Genomic DNA, 7,065 nt, shown 5'->3' with positions numbered 1-7,065 from the left:
TTAGTAAAATAACATGACATTAAAATTTTATTACACTCAATCACCACTGCCACAAAAAGTAGCTACATTTAGATCTAATATAGCATATACTTAGAAGTCATTTAGGAAATCTATCTATATCTGTCTGTCTCTCTCTTTAATAATAAAATCTGATCATATCTGACAAAACCAGTATCACATCCTCCACAGGGCATCAGGTAACGCATGACTACGGACTTTACAAACATTGTTTGAGGTTGTATTGGGGTTTGCGCCCCCTGGTGCACACTTTACACGCAGAACTGTCACTCCCAGTACAGGCCACGCAGCAGGTCACTGGTACTGACCTTTAGAGACCCAGTTAAGGGACAGCGAGGAAGGACTAGTTCTGTTCGTGACCATCTGATGGCAGGCTGCAGTGGGAGTGCAGGCATCACGTAAGCCTGGGAATGGAGAGCATTTAACAGCAAGCTGGTGTTCGCTTTCAGAGAGCGGGTATCCTGTGTCCTGAAGGCTATGAAAGCAGAGGGACAGAGCCCACAGCCGGCCCAAGGCTGAGCTCCACCACAGACATGCTTGCATTGCTGGCCCAAGGTCAGCGCGAGAGGGGCTTCTTTCATGTAGACAGGTGCATTTCTGTTCACTGCTTTGGGCTGGAAAGAGTCGGAAACATTGACACCTCCAGCTGAGACAAAAAGAGAATGGAGGGACAGTCTGTGAGGTGAAGGTTCAGATTTTCAAAATCTATATTTTCCTTTTGTTCTTCAGGAATTGGACACATTACTCTTGTTCTGCTGCTCCTGTCGGGGTTATAAAACACTCAACACTATTGAGTTAACGCTGGTCTGGGACCATCTTCTCAGGAGGACAACTTCTGTCTGGCATAAAGGAGCTACACGGTAGTGACTGTTTACCCCAAAGACTTACAGAGGTTCAGAAATACCATTCACAATGGTGGTCACTGTCGTTTCCAGTAGTATCTGTCACAGGTTCAGGTGGGTGTAATATCACACTTCTCCACTAGTCCACGTTCTATCGGCACTGAGAGGCAGAAAGAATTCTCTCACCATTGCTCAATTTTAACTATCAAATTGTGGGTGTCCCTTAATAAAGAGGGAACACACAAACAGATCTGGACCGCAGAGTTTTCATTTGGTGTTTTTACAGTTTCATTGTTGTTAAGCTCATTACACAGTAGAGCCAATTCATGCTCAGGAGTTGGGTTTTTTTTGTCTTTATGTTGTTTTTGACATTTCATCATTAAATCTAATAAAAGCCTTAATGAGAGCGTTCAGCGGAAAAGCAAACCTACAGAAAAGAGAAGCCTCTGAATCCTGTTCTGACCTCACCGTGGCAGAGGGGCTGAGGAAATCTGCTCTGGGTTGGGTCTGAACTCCTGCTAGGAGGATGCATCCACAAATGTTCAACCTCCATGACTCTCAAAACATTGGCCTGCCACAGGTGTGAGTTTATCCAGGTCAATTAGCAAGTGCTCCACCCACAAAATCCCAAAATCTACGCTTGGAGCAAAAAATGAAAAATCAAAGGGAGAGAATAAAAGCCACTCACTGAAAGGGAAGGAGACGATCTCTGAGGTTCCAGTGCTAACTGACATCAGTCTGGGTCCATACACTGTGCTGTTTTGGCTACACGATGTTTTTATGAAGGGGATTTCAGTGCAATATCTCAAGGAGTAGCATTACGGTTTCCCACCAGGGAACATGGTCCACCAGTCACCTCACACAACATCGGCGAGTGGAGTGGAACAATAATTTCTCCCTATTTTCCACCTGTAATACACTCTGTAAAGACCCTATACTCTCTCTCTCTCTCTCTCTCTCTCTCTCTCTCTCTCTCTCTCTCTCTCTCTCTCTCTCTCTCTCTCTCTCTCTCTCTCTCTCTCTCTCTCTCTCTCTCGTATCTGTTCCACATATGGCAGGCTCGAGTGAAGGGAGGCCCACATCTGGGACTCTTTGACTGAACTTCTCGATGGCATAGTAGACCTTGGACAGAGCGCCTTATGAACGCTCTGACAGCTCCGGTTTCAGGCCTGTAGCTGCTTCACATGCACACATGATCCAGCCTGCAGAAGACTTTTCCACAAAAATAGGTGTTGTCCACAAATTCCATGCAGTTAGAGAAATAAACCCACAAAGTATGTCTGTCTGCCTTACTGTCTGTGTGTCTGTCTCCCTTACTGTCTGACTATCTGTATGTGTGTGCCATGTAGTGGTACAATCGCTTCTTGGAATTTCTCAGCATGAAATGGAGCTCATTATCATAGCGTGACATGAGAATTTGCCATTACTCTTCATATTTTGCAAATGGTCTTTCTTGGCACAGTCCAGACTATATTTCAAGCAATAAAGACGCCTGGTGTTTTTTCTTTTTATTGTTTCCAAGTTCTTATTTGTTTCCTTTTGGACATTACCTTGTGTCACCTCACAATCCCAAAAGACAAAATCACACATTCTTATTGCGTACACTCCACAAATGAGATTAAACAACAACAACAACCCCGTTCCATGACAGATCCTGAAACAGCCTAGAACAAAGGTTGGAATTGTATTTGCATGGCTTTTGAGACTCTGGTGCCAGTTCCAATTCCAGGTGACCCCATAGACTATACAGTTTTCCCAGTTCAGATTCAGCCCTTGCAGGAACTGATAATGAACGGAGGAACTGAATCACATACAGAATAGTGAAGAATGGCTCCCAGACACTGAGGTCCAAAAACCCTGAATTCCATCTGCTAATATGGCCTGTGCACATATGGATACATAACCTTGCTGTCAATCAATCAATCTGAGGTCAGATGTCTGTGAGCTAGCGGAAGACTGGCTAATATTACTGATGTCAGTGAGCTAGCGGAAGACTGGCTAACATTACTGATGTCTGTGAGCTAGCGGAAGACTGGCTAATATTACTGATGTCTGTGAGCTAGCGGAAGACTGGCTAATATTACTGAGGACAGTGAGACAGCGGAAGACTGGCTAACATTACTGAGGACAGTGAGACAGCGGAAGACTGGCTAACATTACTGAGGACAGTGAGACAGCGGAAGACTGGCTAACATTACTGAGGACAGTGAGACAGCGGAAGACTGGCTAACATTACTGAGGACAGTGAGACAGCGGAAGACTGGCTAACATTACTGAGGACAGTGAGACAGCGGAAGACTGGCTAACATTACTGAGGACAGTGAGACAGCGGAAGACTGGCTAACATTACTGAGGACAGTGAGACAGCGGAAGACTGGCTAACATTACTGAGGACAGTGAGACAGCGGAAGACTGGCTAACATTACTGAGGACAGTGAGACAGCGGAAGACTGGCTAACATTACTGAGGACAGTGAGACAGCGGAAGACTGGCTAACATTACTGAGGACAGTGAGACAGCAGATGACTGTGGCTGTCACGGTTCCCTCGCCCTGATCTTGTCCAGTCTGCACATTTTTGTGTGTCCCTGACTCTGTGCTGGAGTCCCTGACTCCATAACTGCCTTGTTGGCTCAGTCATGTCTGAATGCTGGATCCCTCACTGCCTTCTATGTCACTCTCATTAACTGCTGCTCGTCACCAGCTTGGACCTCCCACCGGAACATCCAGCTTGGCTCGGACTTACATGGATTTCCGGCGCTAACTTGCTCCCTACGCTGGGCATGCGCCAGCAAGGACTCGCCTGGAATCCAGCACAGCTGCCTCGTGTGCTTCTGACCGCCTCGAAACCCAAACTCGGATCAACTGCATTTGCAAACATCGATAATGCAACAGTGCAACTGTGGTCTGGAACACTGTCTGTAAAAATGCTGAAATAACAGCTGGAATGACAATGGAGCTGTTGGAGAAATGAACCGTTTGACCTGCATGTCGGGAGTATAGCAGCGTGGAACGAAAAACACTGTCTATGAGTAAGTACTCCAGTAATTCCCTAAACAAATTTCTATTAGACCAAAAAATCTATTCTTAGATAGGTGATGTATTTATCTGAGAATTTTTTGGTATGTTTACCCCTTTACTGTCATGCCCCTTTACCCAGATTTGTTCCCTTAAATTACTGCCTATTTTAAAAAATTTTTGTAAAACTAATCTAATCTAAGACTAATCTAGTTATTGTCCTCTTAACCATCCACATCAATCATTTATGCAATAGAAATCGCATATGTTTAAAGTAGGTCATCCAGAAAGCAGCTTCCATCCAGGCTACAGAGGGTGACCTACCCAGAATGCTTACCTGAGCTTTGCTGTAGCTGATAAGCCTGCAGCTCTGTCCCTGTGTGTGCTGGACCACACTCCTACTCTCCACTGCCTCCTGAGCTCCACTCATCCGTTGTTCTATTGCCTCCCTGCCTACAGTATTTCTACCTGCTGCCTCTCTGTCGGTCTGCTGCCTGTCTGCTGCCTCCAAATCTGTCTGCTGCCTCATGTCTGCTGTGTGTTTGTCTTTTGCCTCTCTGTCTGCTGTGTCTGTTTGTTTGCTGCCTCTCTGTCTGCTGTGTCTGTCGGTCTGCTGCCTCTCTGTCTGCTGTGTCTGTTTGTCTGCTGCCTATCTGTCTGCTGTGTCTGTTTGTCTGCTGCCTATCTGCTGTGTCTGTTTGCTGCCTCTCTGCCTGCTGTGTCTGCTGCCTCTCCCTCTGCTGTGTCTGTCTGTCTGCTGCCTCTCTGTCTATGGCATTTCTGCCTGCCGCTTACCTCATTTTTAACTCTCCTTGCTGCCACATTCCTTCTTACTGCTGTGATCCCATATGAAGAATTTCCTCCTCATAGCTCTCAGTAGTTTATCGTGGGGGGTCGTTGGGGCTGGACGTGTTTCACGGTGTTGCCATTTGCGGCCTGGGACACTAAAAACGAGCGAGGCGCAAGCATTCTTAGGGGGCGGGGCTTAAGGGGACCAGGATTCTGGGAGGCTTTTGAATAAAGGCCACAATGTAGCAACCACTGGAGGCATGCCTGACGACCTGTACCAGGGACACATACACCCACCCACCCACCCCACACACACACGCACATACAAACACACACACACACGCACACACACACACACGCACACGTACACACGCACGCACACACACGCACGCACACACACACACACACACACACACACACACACACACACACACACACACACACACACACACACACAACAAAAACAGTCATCTGACGCTCCAGCAAAAGCAGGCAAACTGCCCGTCATGTTTTTCTGTGCTGTGAACGATGCCAGCTTTATATTTTGAATAACGAAGCACAGGCATTAGAAGGGGTGACTGACCTCATCTCTTTTAGAGTACACTCCCATATGAAACCTGTATTAAAGGTTATAGTGTCAGTGAAGATTATGAGGCAGACAAAAACACAGCAGAGGTTCAGATAAACACGAGGCTGCTGTCTGGGACTTTCCTAGACTGATCACTCCTGAAAAGGTGTTTGGTCTGCACTGCGCCTGTGTCTACGAGACAGGTCTAGTCTCAGGACCTAGAACGTCCTCGTCTCATCGGCCCTGGGATCATGTCTGAAAGGACTTTCTCTGCATTTGTGCTTTACTTTTTTATAGTGTATATATTTAAGCTACAACAGGCGCTTACAAATAAATGTGAAAAAATAAATATCACCCAGCGAATCATATTCAGACTGTGTCGTTTGCGTTTAGTGTTGTGAGCGCTGTAAGCGTGTCTCAGAACACTGCTGCCCTCTACTGTGCAGCGAGTGAACTGCTCTCTGTAGTCCTGATCCCTCTGACGGATAGAGCAGACGCAGGAGCTCATCCTGCCTTTACATGACCACTGTGTGCGCTGACTGTGCACGTAGCAGAGAAACAACGTTAAACAGACTCTGACCTTAAGGTACACGGACGTGGGCCTCCTTCGGTATATCGCGCACAAGTTTTAGGATTTGTTTGAAGGATTCAAAATGCGGTTTGGTTGTAGGGTTAGAGTTTATACTACAGCTTAAAGGTTAAAGGTCAGACATTAATACTGCAACTTAAAGGTTAAAGGTCAGAGAAAGGACGCAGCATGCCCTGTTAGACCTGTGGGGCGTGAGCACGACATTAACTCCCGAGGCCTATTAGTCTTGGCCTGTGCGCTGAGCTGTGCCTCTCTCAAGCAGAGATTAAAAGAACCTCTCCACCTCTGAATGGACTCAAACAAAACACCACAGACCCATTTAGGACCAAAAGAAAGATAATAATAATATTTGCAGGAGCCCGATCATATCATAGTCGTCCTCACTTAGAACTCTGTGCATCTGGGAAAGAAACACACACAGCTAGCTTTGCCGAACAGGTCAGGTCACGTGTGTGATTCTCCACACTCAAAAGAAATTCCCAGATGCTCAGCTAACCCCATTTATGTGAGGGCTTTCCTCCTCCAAGCTACTGCTACCCCGGAAGAAAAGAAATAACTGTCCACCTGAAGAACATTTGCAGTTTTCATGTGCAGTATAGAATCAATAAAGCCATCTTAAGTTAAACTTTTCCGTTCAGTTCAGGAAAGATAACAATAAATGCCTCAAATAAGCATAAAACGAAAAATAAATCAACTGAGTGGTGACGTGTGAGAATTGCCTGTTTCCCCAATGATGTACTAGTTTCATGGACAGCTCAGTATCGGGTACTCCGACTACACTCAAAGAACAACTCTGCAGGAGAAAGTGGGCCTGGTCAGTCGTCGTCCTGCTCACGGTGCCCTCTTCTCTTCCCTCGTGTAAATCAAAACAAAACATGAACTAGATTTGTTTGATTATACATAAAAGGGGTTTTAAACAGCAGTCAGACGTAATATTTTCCTCACCCCGTTATTTAACGTGGCGCTAAGCATACACCCCCGGGCGTTACGCAGTGAGTCTGAGTCCTGCAACCCGACGCTCCCGGAGCGACAGCACCTGCGTCCGCATGAGTCAGAGTCCACGGCTCTCCCCGCTCGAGCGGAGCGCTGCTCAGCGTCGCACCGGCTGGCGGACGTGAGAGAGCTGGCGTGAACGTGCGCTTGTCAAATAAATCCGCCGCCACCCACCGCAGGCATAAGGAACGCGCGGCGTCCCGAATGATCGCCCTGGTGAAAGACGCAGACACACCCACAAGGCCCACAG

Source organism: Electrophorus electricus, chromosome 13 (assembly GCF_041902795.1).
Source record: "Electrophorus electricus isolate QZ-2024a chromosome 13, ASM4190279v1, whole genome shotgun sequence".
NCBI classification, from domain to species: domain Eukaryota; kingdom Metazoa; phylum Chordata; class Actinopteri; order Gymnotiformes; family Gymnotidae; genus Electrophorus; species Electrophorus electricus.
This window is presented reverse-complemented; position numbering follows the sequence as displayed.